At 50.0% G+C, this 22,334-nt stretch overlaps 1 protein-coding gene across 2 annotated transcripts in view; it reads left to right on the top strand.

The window, feature by feature from the left end:
* The first annotated feature begins 1,599 nt into the window (after positions 1 to 1,599).
* Sema5b (semaphorin 5B) overlaps positions 1,600 to 22,334 on the top strand; it is a 123,677-nt gene continuing 102,942 nt past the window's right edge. Inside the window, exon 1 of one of the 2 annotated variants that reach the window (XM_028886314.2) lies at positions 1,600 to 2,050. The gene's annotated coding sequence lies outside the window, so the exon portion shown is untranslated. The remainder of the gene's footprint in view (positions 2,051 to 22,334) is intronic. The other variant, XM_028886315.2, reaches the window with a different exon arrangement.

The following is a 22,334-nucleotide window of genomic DNA, read 5'->3' as shown; positions in this document are numbered from 1 at the left end:
AAATCTCTGTGTTTTCCGATGGCCCCTATGAAAGGGTCGGTTGACCCCCTCCCAAAGGGGGTTGCGACTCACAGGTTAAGAACCCCTGCTCTAGAGACTGGGAGTGTGTGGGAGGATTGGGGCAGCGCTTACAGCATGGAAGAGGTCCAGATTGGGCATCAGGAGAACTGACCACCCCAGCTGGAGATTCTGCAAAGCGGCTTCCACCCTGCAGACTCTTTTGTTTTTGTGAGGTTTGATCTGTGTACCACGCACTGCTTCTTCTGAACTGATCTCTGTATTAGATGTGTCTATGCCCAGACTATGCTTCCTTCCCCTCCCCTTCTTTGCGTCTCCCTTTGGGCCCAGAATAGGCTTTATCTTTGTGAGTTCCTCTTTATTCAGCACATTACGAGTTTCAGCATTTCTGTTGCCCTAGAAAGTCTTTATCTCTGCGATCTGGCACTGTCTCCCTTTTCAGAGCACCTCACAAAGGGCTTTCTTAGAGCATGCCCTTTCTGCTCCATCACCTTGGGGGTGCCGGGAGGGAGTGCTTCCCCAGACTCCTACTGCCTCCATTCTTCTGCTTTATCCAGGGTTTCCTTTACCCAGCATTTTGTGACGCAAAGTGCCTCACCTGGAGCTTGTTTCAATTTTCCAACGCATTCCAGAAAGTCTTCTAATGTTTTTATTCCCCCAAAATGTTATTTCGCGGTTCTCTCTGACTCTGTCTTAGGAGCACATTTCTCTTGTTTTTAATTTTTCAGGTCCTTTGTCTTTCCCACTCTTCCACTTCCTTCGGTCACCTCATTTTATAATTAAAGTACCCCTTTTGTTCAGCAGAGGGCTCTCTTTCCATCCGTGCTTGCAGCCGTGGCTGCTAGGGTTTGAAGCTTGCTCTCCACGACTTTGCCTGCCGACTTCTAGCCACCAGAAACACTAGATCACTTAAACTTGGAAACAATCCCACCCTGCTTGTCGAGGTTGTGCTAAGAGTCCCTCCGCTGCGGAGATCTCTCCGCCCCTCAGAGATCGTGCGTCCCTTAGCTACCCTCCTAGGGTTCCTGATGCAATTTCACTCCCTAGATCCCCTGCTGGTTCTTCATTCAAGGTTCGATACGGTGCACGTTACCAACCCCGATTTACAGGCTGAGGGAACTGAGGCTTGGAGAGCCACTCTCAAGGTCGTGTAGCGTGTGAGGTTAACCAACAACCCTCCAGTTCTGGCTTTTCGGTCCAGCTCAGCAGCCTAGCATCTCTCTGTTACTGGAGTTTATTACAGATCTCCCGGTTTTGGTACGCGGTCCTTTTCTCATTCAAATTTCAAATCCACAGGCAGGGAAATGTGTCTCCCTAGCTAAAAGGGTTGGGGAATTGGGGAGCCCTGTGTGTGTGTGTGTGGGGGGGTGTCCTCAGGCTCCAAGTTGGAGTTGGTTTGAGATGGGGGGGGGGGCAGAGCACAGTAAGGTGGGACCTGACAAAAGATGGCAAGGGCTCAGAGACCTAGGACAACAGAGGCAGCTTCTGTCCACCGTTCCCAGTAGCACGCAGGCCTGGGGCCGGAGCCGTGCTCGGGGGGAAATGGGGATGCAGGGCGCCCCCTCGCGCTCTCCTGAGCTCCTTGGGGCTGGCGGGTGAAGCGCTAGCAGGGGCAGGTCCTCTCCGGATCCCCCTCCTCCTTTTCTCTCCCGCTCCCCTCCTTCTCTCCCCTGGCTCCCAACTCCTCCCCCACCGCTCCCCCTCCCCTTCTGCTCCCTCGCTCTCCTCCTCCCCTCTTTCTCCGGCGCGCGGGGTCTGGAGCTAGTTGGAGCGCGGGGGTTGGTGCTGGAGCCCAGCTCCGCCGAGCCCTGCGGGTCGGCCGCGCATCCAGCGGCTGTTGGAGCAGCCTGAGCGCAGCGGGCCCGACCGGAGTCGGGGACTGCATCGGAGCGCTGAGCCCATAGCCGGGATCCTTCTTGTTCGGCCGCCCCATTCCCAGACGGGCCACCAGCTCTCGGGTTCGTCACCGTGGTCTGCACCGCCGGGAGCCCAGGGCCGCCGGGAACCCGGCACCTGCGTGTGCTGCCGGGAGGTGAGTCCGGGAGCTCCCGGCGCTTTTCCCTCGCCGGCTGGGGCTGCAAGTTGCAAACTTCAGCAACTCGGGTGGGTAGGGGGGTGGGAGTCTGGGGGCGCTGGTAAGTTGGAGGCAGGTTGGAGAGGCTGCAGGGGGCAGGAGAGCGGGTCCCTGGGCTTCAGCGCTTTCCAGGGCCATCTCAGCTGGGGCGCCTTTGGTGCTGCTGCGCTCGTGCCACCCGCCTGCTCCGGGTTCTGGCTTCACTGGGCTGCGATCCGCGCGTCTGGGCTGCAACCGCGGCGGAGACTCAGAGCCCGGGCCTGGAGGAGGGAGGAGGATCGACGACGACGAAAGGCGAGGAGAGAACGGGACAGAGGCGCGGAGACTGGGCGGAGATGGAGGCTGAGCAGAGGGCGGGCGGGCAAACCTGGCAGAGGGAGAGTGAGGGAGGCGAGGCGCGTGGGAACGCGTGGCCGGCTCAGAGTGTGAAATCTCCCGCGCAGGGACGTCCCCGCGCCGCCGCCACTAACTCGGCCCTCACCGGATTCTTCTCAGCCTCCCCCTGCCGCCATAGGATATTCTAGTCTTGACTGGGCCCTACGTAGCCCAGACTCTGTCCTCTCAGGCCCTGGATGGAGCAGCCCGGGGGCCCCTCGCTCCTGCCTCGGCCAGTGAAGTGGGTGCGGCGGCGGGAACCCGGGACTAGAGGGGCGATTTCCTGATTTATTTTTTCTCATGGTAATTTGTCTTTGTGATTGGGGCTGCCCATTCACTTTCCGCTCACGTCGTGCGGGAGATCCAGCGCGGAGGGAGGGAGCGGGGGGCGCTTGGGCACCGCGAGGGATGCGGACTGGAAAGGGGATACGGGGACCCGAGTCCGGCGGGCGGGAGCGGAGACAGAAGTAGCAGGAGGACCACCGCGGAGAAAGAAAGCGAGGCTGGACAGGATCGGCCAGACGCTGTGGGTTTCCGTTGCCTGCCTCAAACTTTAAAGAACCAGACGACCACCTGAAGCGCCGATCTCACCCCTTTTGGTCCCCTTACCCAGGCCTGGTTCTAGGTCGTCTCGCCCTGCTTGCGCCAGACGAGAGTGGGCCTTGCGTTTGGATCCAAAGCGGTGGCCTCGGGACCTTGCCCCCAGGCCTGTGGTCCTCTCCCGGCTTTCGGTGGGAGAGGAAGAGAACCCGCAGAGCTCATCTGGGCAGCCCACCTTCGTGGGCCGCGCGTTCTTGATCAACCAAATAGGACTGGGGTGTTGGAAGTTCACCTGTGTCTAGAACCTATAAGATCCCACTTTCTCTGGCCCCAACTCCGATCTGTTTCCTCCACCCTTTAAGTAAATTCAACCTCCTTCCTCCCTTCTCAGCTCTCCCATCACCCCCACCGTGAACTAACTTGGACGCATGCATTCTGTTCTACCATCGTCTCCATCCTTACTCTCCCCTGTCTTTTAGCCCATCCGTTTTCAGTCTTCCTAACCCTCGTTCCCTTTTTTTCTTGTCATTTATAAGTGGTTTCTCATCTTTCCAGAGCCCACGACCTTGGGGAAGGGGCAGAGGAGAACCCGAGCTTTAGAATGGGACCTCATCAGTACGGGGGGGGGGGTGTGTTGGGGGGATGGCATAGGGAGCAAAGTGAGAGGCTTGGGAAAAAAAAAAACGCCCTGTCTCAAATGGAGCTTCTTCCCAGTGTAGGGAGAAGAAGGATAAAATGAGAGTGAAAGGTGTGTGTGTGTGTGTGTGTTTCTTAGCAGCGAGAACCTTCTGACCTTCTGGGCTTTAGAGGAGGAAAGAACACCTGTACTGTAACAAATCAAGAAAGGTACCAGGGGAGTGTGTGTGTGTGTGTGTGTGTGTGTGTGTGTGTGTGTGTGTGTTCTCGCGCATGCGCGCTTGCAACCTTTCTGCTTATCACCAGCTGCCACCACCAGTTTGGGAAGGGATGGCAGATCCTTCATCTCTATGTCTCCATCAGTGGGAGCCTCAAGCATTTCTAAAGCACCTATAGTGTGCAACACTCAGTACTAGTGCTGATTCAAACCAACCAACCAACCACGAGGCACAGGGCAGAATTTCTGCCCAATGAGGCTTGGTGCTCAGGGAGGCTTAGGTTTTCCTGAGAGAAACTAGCTTGGCAACTCAGGACTGGGACCCTTCCTCACCAGCTGTTTCCAAGGAGGATCCTATAGGGGCAGGGCCTGACAGGAGGAGTTCCCTTATTTCAAGAGCCGGACTAAAATGCAGAGAAACTGGGAGGCCAGCTGATGCCTCCTTCACATTGTAATTGGAAGAATCCTGGCTTGAAAGCCGGTATGTCCATCTACGCTTCTTTTGCTTATTTGGTTAGGCTTACTTTTTGTTTTTGTTTTTAAGATTTATTTATTTTGCTTTATTTGTATGAGTGTTTTACCTTCATGCATGTATGTGTACCGTGTGTGCCTGTTGGATCCCCTGGAACTAGGATTGTGGATGGTTGAGAGCCACCATGAGGGTGCTGGCAATTGAATCCAGGTTCTCTGCAAGAGCAACACGTGACCATAACCACTTAGCCATCTCTCCAGCAACACCTCCCCCCACCTCCCTTGAGACAACATCTTAGTAACCTAGGCTGACCTCAAACGTGGCACTCCTCCTGCCCCGGCCTCCTGATGGCTGGGATCACAGATATGAGTCAACATGACCGACTTCATCACTTCTTACCAAGGTTCAAGATGAGAGAGAGCTTGGAGATTGTTGGTGTTGGGGAGATCAGAAACGCAGACCCTACAGAATGTAAGGTAACAACATGCTGATCAGGTAGGCAATTAGAGTGGATTGGCTGAGGACAACTGGGTGTTTAAAGTCAAACTGTTTGGATGAGATGGTCCAAACAAACCCAACTTACAGCTCTGGAGCTATCTGACTCCCTATATCTATAGGCCCCAAAAAGTTAAGATTTCAAGACATGAGGATATCTACTCTGGAGGGGCATGCTAGATATGTTTCTCTGTACCTTGGGGATCCACTGGAACATTCCTCAGCCCTGCCCTACCTTCATCATCTTGGATCCCAGCTTCCTGTCACTTTTACCGTTCTTCTGAGAGATGATAATTCTTAGGTGAAGGCTTCTGAGTAGGTTCCAGATATGGAGCTGAGGCTGGGACTCAAGCTGCTGTCAATCTTCCCACTTTAATCTAGTGGATGTAAACCAATTGTATCCTTTACTTGGGGAAAACAACCTATGGCTTTCTTTTTCCTCTAATATAGAAAAGCCTTCAGAAGTATGGTGAGGGAAGACTGGAGGTTCACATTAGTTCTTCAGGAATCCCAGGGAATATCCAGAAAGCCTTGGGCCCTGAGTATGGTTCTAAAAGAGGGAAGGGAGCCCCTAGAAGAAGCAGAGGAGGAATGCTAGCCATTTGTAGAAAATCAACGCAACAAGTCTGAAGGAAGGTTGCTGTGTGGAGTGTGTGAATTTGGAAAGAAGATGCATTGGGTCTAGTTCTTTGGAACTCTGACCATAACATTCTTATCCTTGGTGTTGGTTCCATGCTATATCCCACAGGGGCTCAATTAGATACTACAGTCAACCAATTCATTGCTTCCACTGAGCTCTGAGGTGACAGAATAGACCTCATTCTATAGATAGAAGATTAAAGTACACACCACCTTCTATACTGTCTCAAAGGACCCCAGGGCCAGAGTCTAAAATCCACCACTCACAGCCCAGTAGCCAGCAGCCTGATGTGTCTCGTAATCCCCAAATGTTAACTGTGTTGCTTTCTGGGTACAGGGTAGATGAGACCAACAAGGCGAGACATTCCTCTTGCTTAATTACCGACCACCTGCTCTGTGCCAGGCACTGTGCTAGGAGCTGTAGATAGAAGAATAAACAAGACTTGTCTTTGGTCGCCCTTGTGGGTATGAATCAGCATCCCCAGGAGAACGCGATTACCAACCTTGCCTCTGTGTCCGAGATAGAATTTACTGTGTCTATGATTTCTCCTGTACGTTTGTCTAGGTGACCTAACATTTAATGTCAACGTGTCCAAAGGATTTAGAAGTTCAGGGTTTCAACTAAGAAGACTAGGATTCCACTTCCTTAGCTGATACCACAGTCCCCTTCCAGTGACTCCAGACTTTTTCTTAATTTGCTGTGTGGCTGGACATCTCCCTTCTATCTAGGGTATAGACAAAGGCAAAGCCAGGCCTTCTGGGGATGACAGCTATTGGAAGGGGATATTGGTTGGTAATTTATACTTCGGGGTTTGAATGTCCCTGGGCCTGGCAACATCTCTGTCTTAACCAGCCATCTGATCAGTGCCTCCATTTTCTAAGACATGTGGGATGTATGTGTGCATGGTAGTTACTTCTATAGAAGGCATTCTCTTTGAATTTGTAGTTTTGCATTTGAATTCAAGCATCACTTGGGATGATCTTACCTTTCTGACAGTGCTTTGACTAACTTGGTTTTAAATGTATGACAAGATCCCAAAGTGGGTGTCCTGGCTAACATGGTTTTATTGAATTGACAGAGCAGAGCTCTCTTTTGGGAGCTTATATGGGCAACACCTTTATTTATTTATTTATTTATTTTTTAAGAGGCATAAGGCTACTCTTCCCAAACCTCCCTCTCTGTGGCTTTGGTTTGATGACATCTGCTTAGCTGAGGATCTTTGTATGTGTCATTCTCCACATCTGACAGATTTCCTCCAATGGTTCCTTCTGAGGAAACCTTCCTTCAACCAGCTTGTATGATAGGAAGCGGCAGCCAGAGAAGTTCCAACTGGAAGCAGAGTTCTGTGTGTTCTGTGGCTCTGCCATGCCCCTTCCCTTCTGCGTTGGTGTTTTTTGCCTTCCTGAGCTGAGAGATGTAAGCCAGACCTTGCAGGATACACGCTTTAATCTTGACGGGAGCAGGGAGCTTCCTGACAAGAAATTATTAGAGTTGATGACTTGAAAGTGGGGGAAAAAGATGATAATTTTCTGTCCACTTTGCTGCTGGGTGTCCTGGAGGAAGGAGGAGGGACCCTGGGCCAGCGACAGCTTGGGAGTATTTGACCTTGAGTAGAGTCCTCCCCATTGGCCCGTGTGTCTCATTCTCCACTGTCTGGCTTGAAAACGGAGAATGAGGATTCTCCCTGACCTTCCCAGAGTGCATGGGAGGTTTCAGCACTGCATGTGCTGAGTCCCGCCATGAAACGGTCTCATTGATCAGTCTTTAATAAGGGAGGCTTAATCAGACTTGCGCATAGAACTCGCTTGAATTTGAAGCCTTGTCGATATTATCAGAATATCTTTGCATTTGAACCAGCAACCTCTATGGCTGGCTAGCATCTTTTGTGATGGGAAAGGCTGGTTCTTGGAGGACAGCTAGTAGCCATCTGTTCTACCCATTCCCAGAGGATCACATGAGAAGAGATAGGTTTCACCTAATGAGGAGGCTGGGTTAGCTTTGAGGGTTCTCTCTGACTTGTCTGTAAGACTATCAGATTTCTCATCTAGAAAACGGAGGGTGAGCCCCAAGGCTATCTCTGGCAGAGACTGCAGTTGCTTCTTGACCTCCCAGGGGTCCTGCCTTGACTCCTGTGGATTCTTTGTGGGGGAATGTTTAGCTTTAGGCCAGTTTCTAACCCTCCTCTTGGAAGCTCACCTGACTGCCAAGTCTCTGCCTTCTCAGAAAGCAAGCACAGTCCCCTTTGAACCTCAGCCTAAGCCAAAAGTCCCATGGAAGTGAGTGTGCTGTTGAGGGGAGAGGGGTGACCGCGTGCGTGCGTGCGTGCGTGCGTGCGTGTGTGATGAATATGTGTGTAGTTCACTGCACAGCTATGCACTATGGTTTTGACTGTTAGATTTATTTTTTGTAGATTCTCCCTCCCCTAGATGACATGAAGCCGCCAAAGGGACAACTTCTAGGAAACAGTTTGTGGGATGGCAACTGAGGCCCTTCTCTAGCTAGCCAACTGGTCTACCTGAGCCAAAAGCCCCCTCCTTACGGCTGTAGTGACTGTCCCGGGAGCCCTTCAGGATCCCAGCTGCAGAGAGAACAAAAGAGCTGCAGTTGTCTCTTGATTATTCAGGGATGGATGGATCCTGTGTGCAAAGCACAGCCAGAGGCCTCTTCCTCTTCTTCGGGTGTCCTCAGTAATTCTATATCTGGGGTGAGAAGCTGAGAGATCTTATCATTTAGTACCAACTTTTGTTTCTAGTGGCCTGTCCCGTCTTCTCTTTCTCCAAGGCACCTTGAGGAAACAAGGAGCCTCCAAGAGGCCTCCGCCACCTAAAGCAGACTACTTTCAGGGACCACATATTTGCTCTGTTGACTGGCCAGAGTTTGTTTCTGTCCAAAAGCAGGGCAGAAGAGGAAAATACCACTGGGACCAAGTTTCGGTAGATGTCCCAGAATCCTGGCGTCTTCTCATCCTTCTAGCTTTTGGAAAGCTTGTAGTTCATTTTTGGAGTCACTTGGTACACCAGGTCTCATCAGGAATCTGTAAGAACACTGCAGTGTCCTTGAGCAAAAGCCTCCAAACAGGCCGAGACCTGATGAGGAGTGCCTCTGCTAATGTCCCCCAAGGCTGAAGGTAATTTTCTTATATAAGGCAGGTGCTTTAGGCTGTAGCTCTCTAGAGGTTTGGTGTGCTGGGTCCAGTGGAGAGAAGGCTGCATACCACTGCATACTGGGAGCACTGGCTTGGTCTAGGGCAATGCTGAATTCACTGGTTCCTATAAGAATCACCCGGAGGGCTTTAAAATACGAACATGGCAGGGGGTAGGAAGATGGCTCAGTGAGAAAGAATGTTTATGTTACAAGACTGTCAACCTGAGTTCAGAATCCACGTAAAAGTCCAGTGGCTGGGAGGTGTACCTTTAATCCCTGCACTCTTATTGCAGATGGGATCTGAAGACAGGAGAATCACCTGGAAGTTCATGGGGCCAGCTAGCTTTCAGTATGCTATGCAGTGGTAGATGGTGAGAACCAACTCTTGAAAGTTGGCCTCTGACCTACACACACACACACACACACACACACACACACACACACACACACACAGCATGTGAATGCCTGCACTCACATACACATACACACAGAAAAATAAAATATTTAACTGGGCATGGTAGCACATGCCTTTAATCCCAATATTAGGGAGGCAGAAGCAGGTGAATCTCTGAGTTTGAGGCCAGCCTGTCCTCTTTCTACATAACTGATTGTGGACCAGCCAAGGCTACATGGTGAGACTCTGTCTCAAAAAAAAAAAAAAACAAAACCCAAAAATCTGAATTTTATATATATGCGTGTGTGTGTGTGTGTGTGTATGTGTGTGTGTGTGTGTGTGTGTTTGACCATGTATATGAATATGATAATTATACACGAATGTCCTATCCTAGACCTCAATTAAGTTAGAATTCCTGAAGGTAGAGCCTGGCACTCACTGGTGTGTGTGTATGTGTGTGTGTGTGTGTGTGTGTCCCGTGTGTCCCATATGCAGCCCTGGTTGGGAGCCACTGACCTAAATCTTTCCTAGATTCCACCTGGCCTCCTGCCAATGGCATGCAGCATCTCTTAGCCCTCACTCTTCCAAAGAGTCCGTTCCTTTTGCTCCTGGCATTCAGATCACAGCCACTGCTAATGTCCCTGCATTCGGAATTTAATGACTTTTTATTACAAACTGATTATGGGAGCTCTTCCTAATATAATTTTTGGCCACTTTTTGTCTTAAAAAGCGTTTATAAAAATAATGCATCTATTCAACACGTTAGCGTGTTTTCTCGAACAGAGGTGTGTACTCAGTTGTGGTCATATGTCTGGGAGACTTTGCATCCAGCTCTTTTCAGTTAACACAACATATTGTGATAATTTTCCCATGTCTTCAGTATTTTTCTAAAATGGACTTCTTAATGGCTGCCTGTATTCCATCCTATGGATGCACCATAATTTATTTAGCAAATGCTCTGCGGTTGGACATTTAGACTGTAAGCTATTTTTCACCATTATAAATAATGCTGCAGTGAACATCCTCGGACATAAATCTTCAGGCTATTGATGATTATTTCTTCAGAACAGATTTCCTGAAGTGGGATATTTATGCTTCTTTTTGATGTGGCCCATTAAGACCATTTCTGTCTGATTTCCTATAGCAGTAATAAGTTCTTGAATTCAGACCTAAAAAAGCAAAGTTTTTCAGTGAATTCTGGGGCTGTAGAATGACTCTGTTGTATAATGCTGCCTTGGCCTTTAGATGAACACTCAGTGTCGTCTCCCTCTGACCTTTCACCTTCTCACCCCTTTGCTCTACCACCACCTCCAACCCTTGAACTCTTTGCACTCAGCGCCCTGAAACACTTATTCTGTAATAACCACTATTATTTATCCAGCTGTTCCTATGTACCAGGTAGTGTGCTAAACATTTTAAATGCATTGTCTCTTTTCGTGCTCTTGTGCCTTATGTACAGATATTATTTTTCTCTCCACTTTCCACATGAGGAAATTGAAACCTTGGAAGATAAAACAATTTGCCCAAGGTTACACAGCCGATAAGCTGGGATTTAAACCCAGAATCTTCATGCTTAATGACTGCATATATGTTTCTTCAGTCTTTTTAGTAACTTTTGGCTTGTGTTCCACCAGCATCCTATGGGTATACATTGTGCCTTTCTCTAGCAGAAGAGGGGAAACTGTTCACATGTGAATGGTAGGAAAGTAGGTGTGTTAGACATTATTCTTTATTTCATTTTTGTGTTTTTGAGACAATCTCACTATTTACCTCAGGCTTACCTTGAACTTGTGATCCTCTTGGTTCTGCTTCCCCAGTGCCAGGATTGCAGATGTATATCCCCGCTCCTTTCCTGTTCACTTCCTAGATTATGTCCTTGCCCCCTCTCCCCAAATAGTCGTCAATAGGAAACACTCCTCACCAACTGACTGCCAAGATCCCAGCATACCTTGCAGCTGAGCAGATCCAGGTATAACACATCTCTGGTACAGCTTCCCCAGCAAGTGTGGAGAAGTGGGCTACCACTTTCTCAGGATGGACTACAAAGCTGTCAGGGATGTATGCTCTGGCATTATGGAGGAGAGGAAGCCTAATTTTGTTGGAAGTCAAATATTGTTTCAAGTACAAGGTTGGGTATATTCTTGTATTCTTACACCTATAGCATGTCATTGTTGAGGAGGCTGAGAAGGCTGAGAAGTGGTAACCAAGCCTGTCTGTTCTGATTGCATTCTGGCTTTGACCAAGAACCAGGTGGAAATGTGACACAATGCTCGGATGAAAGAGAACATATCAGCTCGTGGTTACAATGTCCAAAGAAAGAAATGACATGTCGAGAGACCTTTCTTGGGTTGTAGGAAGTCTGATTTGGGGAAGAATGATCCTATGATTGGGGATTCCAAAAGGGAAGACGCTTTGTGGCGAGTGAGCTTCCAGAAAATGAAGCCTCTCATTTTTATCCAGTACTTGGATAAGACTAGAGTAATCGAGCTTATCAAATTTGTTGATGACAAGGCCATAATGGGCAGCTTCTATAAAAGACAGAATAAAGATTCAAAAATGATCTCAACAGACTGGAATGCCGGGTTTAAATTAACAGAATGAAACTTAACAGGGGCAGATGGAAAGTCGCATTTAGATTGCAGAAATTAATTACTGAAGTTCTTGAGGGAGCTGGGAGTGGGGGCAGACCTGATTTGGCTGAGAGCCTGAGATACAGATCTGAGGGGTTTGATGCTGCACAGACTTCAAAGGAACCCCATAAGGTGATGAGGTCGCTCAAAACAATATTATCTTAAATGGCACAAAGAGATGCAAGACCCAGTATGTGTTCTCCCAGGTCATCTGGACTCATTTCTGGATGTGGATTTTCAAGGAGACCTCAGCTGACTCAAGGTTGGTCAGTGGAAGGCACTTGGCATGAGGAGGGTCTTGGAACACTCAGTCATGGAAGCACCAGGGAAAGAAGTTACTGTGTTCCGAGGGGGAAATGCCTGTGATCACAGTCATGGCGGCTGACCACAGAGAGAACACAGAGCTTTTCGACCTTGAGGAAGCAGAGGACTGTTGCGAGAGATATTTGATCACACTGTGAGGATGTGTCTCTGTCCTTCCTTGCCTGCCTAAGGCATCTTATGATCAGTTTAATAAAGAGCTAAGAGGCCAATAGCTAAGCAGGAGAGGATAGGTGGGACTTCTGGGGATAGAGAGGAACTCAGGGAAGAGTCTGAGAGACCAGGGATTTGCCATCTAGAAAGGGAGGAAGTTGGTACTGAGGAGAGCTAATGAGCCACATGGCAGAATATAGATTAATATAAATGGGTTAATTTAAGTTATAAGAGATAGTTGGGAGCTGGGCAGTAATGGTGCACGCCTTTAATCCCAGCACTCGGAGGCAGAGGCAGGCAGATCTCTGTGAGTTCAAGGTTAGCCTGGACTACAGAGTGAGTTCCCAGGAAAGGTGCAAAGCTACACAGAGAAACCCTGTTTCAAAAAACCAAAGGGGAAAAAAAAAAAAGAAAAGAAAAAGCTAGTTGGGAACAAGCCTAAGCTAGGGCCAAGCTTTTATACTTAATAAGAAGTCTCTATGTCGTTATTTGGGAGCTGGCAGTCTGACTGCAGAAGATTCTGGAATAGAAAGTCCCAGAAGTTGGGATTTTCAGAAGGTACCAGATGAGTTCAGTGAGGTAACTGTCTATTCAGTCCTACTGCCTGGGGAGCTCCTGCCCTGAAGACAGATGACGGCCACGTCTCTGCCTGGGGCACTCAGTTCCCTTCTGCTACTGGAAAGCAGTGGTTCTCCAGGTGAGGTCCCTGGCCAGCAGCAGCAGCTGCGCCATCTTGGGCTTGTCAGCATTTGAGTGGCACCCGATACCTACTAAACCAGCCGTTTCTGTCACCCAGCTCGTTAAGTCTCCAGGACATTGGACTTCTGGCTGGAGTTGAAGCCCTGCTTTGGATCATGGCTCCTTTATTGCTGGATGCCTGAGACACTTACTTCGACGTCCTCCTGCAACCACTGGTTAGGGAAGCTGGGTAGAGCCTTGAATGAGTGTGGACTGAGGGGAAGGTCAGACTTGGGTTCAAATTCAGGGTGACTATTTTTTTTTTTTTTTTTGGTGCTGGGTTTTATACAAATTATTTTCTATCTCTTAGCCCCCTCCCCTGCCCCGCACTGTATGATTAATATGGGCTTAATGGTTTAATGGACAATAACAGGATGTAGTGGGAACTACTGCCCTACCTGAGATAATCATCTTATGAAGACAAAAGGTCTATTTTGGTTCACTGTTTCTGAGGTTTCAACCCGTGATTGATTGAACCCTTGCTTTTGAGCCCACAGCAAGGCGATACATGTTGGCAGCAACACCAGACAGAACCGTTCACCTCACAGCCAGGACACAAGAAAAGAAAATGGAAGAGGCCAGGGTTCCACAGTCCCTTTCATGGGCACACCCCCAAAGACCCAAAGACGTAGGCTCCATCTTTTAAAGGTTCCATCCCTTGGCAGTAGTACCATGCTGGGGACCAAGATGCCACTGCACGGGCCTTTTGGGGACACTGCAGATCTAGACTCTATCTGAGGCTCTTGTGGATGTTCATCATTAGAACCAGATCATGCTGGAAGGTTTTTTCCCCATTGGCATCACGATTGGCCATCCCTGTGAGTGATCCTGGGGCCTGCACAGAGTAACCTTGGGCATGGGCTCCCCTACACTCTTCACAGCCCACAATAGTGTGGGGCTCCCTCAAGTTGAATTAATTAACTTCTTTTCACTTCGAAGTGCTGGGCCTTGTGCACGGTAGGCAAACCTCTCAGTTGACTCTAAAGTACCAACTCCCAACTCTGAAAAGAGAGAGCCAGGGCTGCAGTCCTTCTTATCCCTTATCCCCGAGACCTCCTGGGAGCACAGGCAGCTTCCTCCTTCCAGTCTCACCAGATCTCATCTGAATCTTGACTGCTTGCCCTTAGTGCACAGTTCAGCCTACTAAAACCAACTAGGAAAAGTCTTGAGGGCAAAATATCCATCTCATGGTGGCCTCAGTGTAAATAGGCAAGAAGCCTACGTTGGTGGCACACCAGGCAGGAATGTGAGTTATCAAAAGGTGTGAATCTTGAGTCCTTCAGAAATAGGAAGCTCATTTCTCCTAATAGGTACAAGGTATTTGATTTACGTATGTACTTCTTTGTTTGCAATAATGCCTAGTAGAGAGGTCCCAAGTCTGTTTCTCTCCCTACGAGCTGCAAGCGTCTCTGTGTGATTGCTCCTAGCAAGCCCAGACCTTCTCCTCTGCTTCCCATCTCTTCCACACTACTTGAATCCTCTGACGTGTCTCTTGATATCTGGGACCAGGACTCTGAGATTCCCCCCATCTTATCTCAAAGCAAGGCTGTGAGAATCAAACGTGGCCCTGGGAGGGGGGTAAAAGGGGGCGCTGACCAGTCCAGGTACCACACCTTCCATTAAGGTAGCTTCAGTTTTGACCAGGATGCTTTGGGCAGCCACACAGTACTGCTGGTTTTTGATTGACTTTACAGCCAACCATCAGACGCTTCTAGGTCCCTTTAACGTAAGCCATTACAGCTCCATCTTCCTGATTTTGTCTTTAGGCACCAGGAACTTGCTAGGCCTGCCATAACAAAGTCCCATCAGCGTGGTGGACCGAACATTAGATACTTGCTGCCTCATAGGCTGGCAAGCTGGAAGTCCAATATGGGCTGGGTTGGTTCCCTCTGAGGGATTTGATGGAGGATTATACTGGTGCTTCTGGTATTAACTTGCAGTCTTGGGTGTTTCTTCACTTATAGATTTAATCTATTTCTGCCTTCATCTCCACTTGTATGCATCTGTCTCCAGATTCCCTCTCTTTACAAAGACACCATTCCTGTTGGGTGAGGGGTTCACTCTTCTCTGGTATGATTCCATCTAATTCAATCTACAACTAATCCTATTTCCAAATGAAGGGACATTCTGAGATATTGGGGAACTAAAATCTTGGTATATGACTTTGTGGGGGATATGATTCCGCGCTGTGAGTGTGCTGAAGCTTTTTGGTGTCCTGGTTGGGACTTTCACGTTTTTCCCTAGTCCATTTTCTCTAGTTAAGTTGCATGTGTCTCTCTAGCCGCCTGGGATCTTGCAGGCCCTGTTTCTGGCATCCAGGATTTCTGCTGTTGCTCCTGGCTTGCTGTGCTTCCTGTGTGTTGATCCAAGAGACTGATAAGACACCGAAGCAGGTTGGAGCCCTACAGCAGGCCTCCTCTCCCCTTCCAAGGCCAGTTGGGAAGCACTCCCAGGGTATGATCGTGTAGCAGGGACACGTTCTGCTCCCTTCCCCCCCCCCTTCCAGCTTCCTTGTCTGGCTTGCACACATCATTTTGTGAAGAGCTCAGATGTTTTGCTCAAGATCAGCGCTGCGAGTAAACCCCATTTCCCTCGCCTGCAGCATGGTGACCCCGTCAATGGAGAGATGAGCTCTGCCTGACAGAACTGTATTACAGCACGCGAGCTGTCGGCCTGTGATCTCAGTGTCCTGCCCAAGTGCCCACCGTCCTCCATTAACAGTCTCCACGGGAATTTTTTCTCAGGCAGCAGCACACTGGCTTTGCTACTCAGTGGTTTGCAAAAAACAACCTCAGACCCTTCTGGAAACGAGGGCGGCAGGGGCCTGTCAGAGCCCCCCACGCACCCCTGGGGTTTGCCAAGATCCTGTCAGGACTCCTGTAAGACCCCCACAGCTGCTTGGAACTTCGTTTGCATGTTCCCTCTTCCTGGGGCCAAGTGGCTTTGACTGCATTCAGAGTGGCTCAGGCCCTGGCATTCCTGCCGGCCTCTGGTGGCCCGTTGGTGCCTGCATCGGATCTCTTATTCTCCTTCCTGGAGAGTCTCATAGCCTCCCAGAGGAGGAGAAGCAAAGGGTAACTCAGGACCTAGAAGCCTCGGGATCGCCATCTTAGTTCCTCTTAGCCTTTGTGACTCCCTCAGTGTTCTCCTCGGATGGTTCCTGCTCCCTACCAAGGTGTGCCCTTCAAAAGCTGGGTTGGAGCAGGGAGGGGGTGCTAGTGTGAAGACCTCATGCTCTGCTGAGGAGGCGAGACTAAAAGCAGCTTGGAGTGGCAGAAAGAGCCAGCCGCCCTGCAAACCTGGGTTTGAATCCCCACTCAGCCATTGACTTAAAGGGTGATTTAAGTCAAAACATTTCTCTTCCCCCAGGCTCGGTTTCCTCACCTGCAAAATGGCCATGATACTTGCTTCAGGATTGCTGTGGGACTGATAGAAATATGTTCCTTTTTTTCGAAGCAGGTCACCGGGAAGACAGCCTAGTGAATCTCAGTTGGCCGAATAAACCAGTGTTTCTGCAGCATGCAGGAGGGAGCTGTAGTCTGGCATGGTTGGGGAGGGGAGGCCCTGTAAAGCAAGGTCCAGTGTGAGGGGCTGAGTGCCTGTGTCTGCCTTGAGGCCACTGCCAGAGAAAGCGTGATGCTGAGAAAGGCCAGGAAGACCCGAGCAGTTCCCAGGAGGGGTGCAGAGCGTGAGGGTTTCCTAGTTTTCTGAGAGCTTGTGCCAAAGGAAACCCAGCTCTTAAAAAGCCGTCTGTATTTCAGTCCGTAAAAACCCTAAGGGTAGATGTGGTTTTATTACCCCCATCTTATAGATGGGGCTACTGAGGCCCGCCAAGCTAGGAGGTGTGAGGCTGTCTGTGATGGAGCGCTGGGCTCTCCCGCGTGCCTCGGCTGCCTCCAGCTCTCTGCTCTTTCTGTTTGATTGATGTGCTTTTCTGCCTGTTTTCCCTATCATCTGTCATGTCTCCTGCCTCCTTGCTTCCACCTCCAGGATGTTGTACTGAAACAAATCCTCAGACTATCTCTCCTTCTTGGAGACCGGCTCACAGCTCTGCTCCCCTCTAAAGACCAGGACCCCCATGGGGCCTCACTCTGACCTCCACTCTTCAGTAGGCTTGGGGGGAGGATTTGAGACCACTCCAACGATTCTGGTGTGGCTTAACAGGAACTCTTTAGCATTGGGGTGGTGGGTGGAGAAGGAAGGAGCGGGAGGTGGTCCATGTTGGCTCCCACAGCCCCTAGATCTCAGGGACTCCTAGGATGAGAGAGAGAGGCAGCAAGATGGCTGCTGCTACTACTAATTAACCCGTGGCTTTAATTACACTTCACTGCCCTGTCCTGCTGTGAGAGAGGATTACTCAGAGGCTGTCACACTGGGCTAAATGTCTGGAACTCTTCCACTTCAGAAACCCTTTTCCTTGAGAGGGCAGGCCTGGGTTTGAGGTGGGGTAGAGATGGGGGGGGCATGCTGGTGACTTACCCCTACCCTGGTCATCTGCGGGGAAGACCTTACTGATGGCCACTGAAGCTCTGTGGCCACATCCGGGGGTCCTAATAGGAGGAAAATGGGGCAGGGGGACACAGAGGGAGAAGAGAAAGGTAGCCTTAGGGTGGATGAAAGCCTCCAGCTGCAGGGATTAATTCTGATGAGACCTGAATTATATTCCCAAATACAAGCTACCGTGTGTGAGAATCTACTGTGAGCTAATCTCAATTTCTCCTAAAAGCCTGAAAAAGAGGAGAAAGGAGAGAGAGAGAGAACTCATTCAGTTGCTTGTCTTGTAAGTATAAGGACCTGAGTTCTATTCCAAGCACCTGATAAAAATGCCAGTCATGGTGGTATGGTGGTATGCACTTGTAATACCCACACTGGGAAGCTGGAGGCAGGAAGATCTCTGGGGTTTGTTGGCCAGCCAGTCTGACCTCATTGGTGAGCTCAAGGCTAATGAGAAACCCTACCTCAAGGAAGGTAGACGCTTTCTTGGGGAACAACACTCAAGGTTGTCCTCTTGTCTCCATATCCGGACACACACACATAGCTGTGCACATACATGGGCACGCACATACACACAAGTTCATATAATAGATTGCCTGCCATCCCAGGACCAAGCCACAGTGAACCTAAGCTGGTCTTTTCCTCTGGTTGCTGGGCCGCTTGGGAGGAGGAGGCAGCCTGCAGTCTCCTGGTGAGCGAGGTTGGAATGAGATCCTGAAGCGATGCTCTAGAGGTGGAGGGGAGGTTGAGAGCCGCTTTTGACAAGGGAGAGGTTCAAGTATTTAAGGGATGTGGCATTTCTCAATGAGGATTTGTTACTGGGAATCAGGGGGACTCGGGAATTTTCTAGGTCATTCTGTGTCTCGGGAGGTGACGAGTTTTCTTTCTTTCTTTCTTTCTTTCTTTTTTTTTTTTGGTTTTTCGAGACAGGGTTTCTCTGTTACTTTGCGCCTTTCTGACTCACTTGTAGCCCAGCTGCCTCGAACTCACAGAGATCCGCCTGCCTCTGCTTCCCAGTGCTGGGATTAAAGGCGTGTGCCACCACCGCCCAGCTGTGACGAGTTTTCATAGAAGCCACTCTGCCCTTTCCCCGTAGGAAATGCTTCTCAGCCAGTGCAGACCCAGGCTCTTCTCTCCCACTCTTGTCTCCCACTTCCCAGTCTCTGTCTCCTCCTTTTCACACTCCAGAACTAGGTCCCAGGCTGTCCCTCCCAGTAACCTCCCCAAGGCAGCATCTTTGGTGGCTTCATCCTGAACCCTCTAGCAACCTTGACAACCTGTACCTGTCAGGATCCTGGTGGTCCTGAGTGGTCCTGATGCAGATATGAACCTTGAATCGGACTTGGGTTAGGAGCTTCACTCACACAGGTCCCAGGTCGTCTAATGTCCTATGGAGACCTCAGCTCCCTAAGGATTTTCTCTGTTCGTTCTGTATGACAGGAGATCTGGGCAGCTGGGTCCTCTACAGTGAGTCAGCATGAGTATGGGCTTGCTCTTGCTCCTGTGTGGCAGGAGGTGGGCGAGGGTGACAATTTTAGATGGCTTTGTACATCAAGTACTCTGTCTGATAACGACACGCTTCCTAATCTCCAGGAGACCATCCCACAGGAGCTCTCCCATCTTACAGATGGGAAAACTAAGGCCCAGTAGTTCAGTCACTGGTCCCGGATTCTACTCTGCCTCCTTGGACCACTCTGCCCCCTCACTGACAGGTGAGGACAAGGAGGAAGTTCACAGTTATACAATAGGGATTTTTTGTTGTTGTTTTGTTTTTTGTTTGTTTGTTTTTCCAGACTTGATTTCTCCATGTAGTTTTGGTGCCTGGATCTTGCTCTGTAGATCAGGCTGGCCTTAAACTCACAGAGATCCGCCTGGCTCTGTCTCCTGAGTGCTAGGATTAAAGGCGTGCATCACCACTGCCCGGCTACAATAGGGCTTTCTAATACCCACCTTTTATTTGTGTTCAAGATTGACCTTTGAGTCTGTCCACAGACAAGAAGATCTCAGGACAGGTCGTTTGTCCCCATATGCAAGGAAATCCCTGGTCTCAGTGACAGAGTCCCATGGTTGTCTAACCTAGACACTCAGCTCATATTTCATATTTCATTTCAGTTCATAGCCCATAACGGGCTCAGCATTGAGGTTCACGTGCTGGTGAGTTTTATGTTAACTTGACACAAGCTAGAGTCATCAGAGAGGAGGGAGCCTTAATTGAGAAAATGTCTCCATAAGACTGGCTACCGGTAAGCCTACAGGGCATTTTCTTGATTAGTGATTGATGGGGGAGGACCCAGCCCATGGTGGGTGTTGCCATCCCTGGGCTGGTGGTCCTGAGTTCTATAAGAAAGCAGGCTGAACAAGCCACGAAGAGCAAGCCAGTAAGCAGCACCCCTCCATGGCCTCTGCATCAGCTCCTGCCTCCAGGTTCCTGTTCTGCTTGAGTTCCTGTCCTGACTTCCTTTGATGATGAACTGTGATGTGGAAGTGTAAGCTGAATAAACTCTTTCCTCCCTAAGATGCCTTGGTCACAGTTTCATGGCAGCAATAGTCACCCTAAGACAGCTGTGAGGAGATTTCGTGGGGTTCCTTTAAGAGGGTGTGAAGGTGGATGGGGGCAGGGAGGGGGTAGTTCTCTTTGGGGTGCTTGTTCTGTTGGGGCTTTTGTCAAAATTCCAGCTGGTTTTCAGTTTAAACTCTGAAGTGATCACAGTGTGCCTGGAAATGTTTTGGGGGACCTGGTGGCTCCCAGGGCTCAGGAGACATGGGATCACACCTAGTGCAGGAGATGCCATATGGAGGCACAGTGGCTTTGATCAGGGCCATGCCAACTGTGACTTTGGCTTCAGTGGACACTGACAGAAGCTGGTGTGAGGAGGCCACAGGCATTCTCGGGGTTTGCTGAGAGAGCCTGTGGGCTTCCAGTGTTGTCCTTGTTTGCTGGTAGTATTGACATCAACACACGAGTCGTCAGAAATCCAGGTCTCTGGCCTCAGTCAGGTGTGTTGGGGAAGGGGGTTGAAATGTGAAGAAATGGACACATTTCTGTATCATCACCGCAGCCTCCTACCCCCCATGGATGTGAAGGAGCCCCCATGGGGAAGAGGGCAGACACTGCTGCCCGGGATCGTGGTTGGCTGTAGGGATCTGGCAGCTCTCAGCCAGCACAGAATGTCATTGTTTGTGGTTGATATATTGTGCACCCCAATAAGCTTATCTGGGGGTGAGAGAAGAGAACAGCCACTATATTAAACAGAGGTTTAGGCAGTGGTCACATATGCCTTTAATCCTAGCATTCAGGAGGCAGAGGTCCGTCTGGATCTCTGTGAGTTCAAAGACACACTGGAAACAATCAGGCATGGTGGCACACACCTTTAATCCCAGCACTTGAGCTCTTATGTCTTGTTTGGGAAAGACACACGCCTTTAATCCCAGGAAGTGATGGCAGGAAGCAGAAAGGTATAGAAGGCATGAGGACCAGGAACTAGAGCCTTTCTAAGCTTTTAGCTTTTAGCAGCAGTTCAGCCGAGGTCCGTTGGGATGAGGATTCAGAGGCTTCCAGTCTGAGGAAACAGGGTAGGCTGAGAAGTTGGCGAGGTGAGGTTAGCTGTGGCGTGTTCTGTCTCTCTGATTTTTCAACATTCACTCCCCATATCTGGCTCCAGGTTTGTTTTTATTAATAAGACCTTTTAAGAGTCGTGTTACAGTTGTTTTCTGAACACCCCTAGGCCAACCCTTCTCCAAGTTCCCCTCCAGTGCCTGGTGCACACTTCTCACTCTCTCATCAGCCAGAAACTGACTTGAGCGTCCACATGTCCAGGACTGCTGGGCGCTGGAGAGGCGGGTTGAATACAGCACAGAGCCCTCAGAGCCCCTTTGCTCAGCCCAGTGCCAGGCAAAGAGGCCTCGATCACTATGTGCTGAATAGTGCACTAAGCACTAAGTCCATAAGCACCCAATCCCCACTACCCGGGGAACCTTTCGGTACACTCGCAGAGCATATTTTCTTCCCGGAAGCCCCTGATTTTATATTTCCAGTGTAGGCCTAGGGGTAGAGGCTCTGCAACCCCCAGGACCTTAAGGTGACTTTGTGATTCTTTCTCTCTGTATCTCTTTGTTTTGTTTGTTTGTTTGTTTGTTTGTTTGTTTTTTGAGACAGGGTTTCTCTGTGTAGCTTTGCGCCTTTCCTGGGACTCACTTGGTAGCCCAGGCTGGCCTCAAACTCACAGAGATCCGCCTGCCTCTGCCTCCCGAGTGCTGGGATTAAAGGCGTGCGCCGCCGCGCCGCGCCGCCGCCGCCGCCGCCGCCGCCGCCGCCGCCACCACCACCACCACCGTCTATATCTCTTTGTTTTGAGACAGGATCTCTCTACATGGCCCCAGCTGTCCAGGAACTCACTGTGTAGACCAGGCTAGCCTCACACTCTCATAGGTCTGCCTGCTTCTCTCTCTTAAAGGCCTGTGCCGCTGCCCCTGCTTCAACTTTGCGATTCTTAATTCTCAGTACCAGGAGGCAGAGAAAGAAACCCAGAACTCTGCCCTACCCTTTGTGGGGGCAGCCATGGAACGCACGCACGCACGGACTCACGCATGCGCGCACACACACAAACGCATGCACACATTCTCTCTTCCTCCTCCTTCCCTCCCCCTCCTTCTCCATCGCCCTCCCCCTTCTGCTCACAACTGCGTCAAGGAGACAGTAAATCAATCTCTAAATGCAGAGCTGGGACTGGCGGTGTTAAGGGCTCAGGGAACACCTTTTGCACTGTGCACTTAGGCATAATGTCCGCGGGACTTGCAAGGGAAGCTGGTAATTAGAACCTGCAGAAAGAATATAGGCTTTTCCTCAGCCTCGGTCCCCTCTCTAACACACCACCCAGCACTCGGGAGGCAGAGCCAGGCGGATCTCTGTGAGTTCGAGGCCAGCCTGGTCTCCTGAGCGAGATCCAGGACAGGCACCAAAACGACACAGAGAAACCCTGCCTCGAAAAACAAA

The sequence above is a fragment of the Peromyscus leucopus genome, chromosome 12 (assembly GCF_004664715.2).
Source record: "Peromyscus leucopus breed LL Stock chromosome 12, UCI_PerLeu_2.1, whole genome shotgun sequence".
NCBI classification, from domain to species: domain Eukaryota; kingdom Metazoa; phylum Chordata; class Mammalia; order Rodentia; family Cricetidae; genus Peromyscus; species Peromyscus leucopus.
Note: the sequence above shows the minus strand (reverse complement) of the source record. Positions and strands in the feature narration are given on the sequence as shown.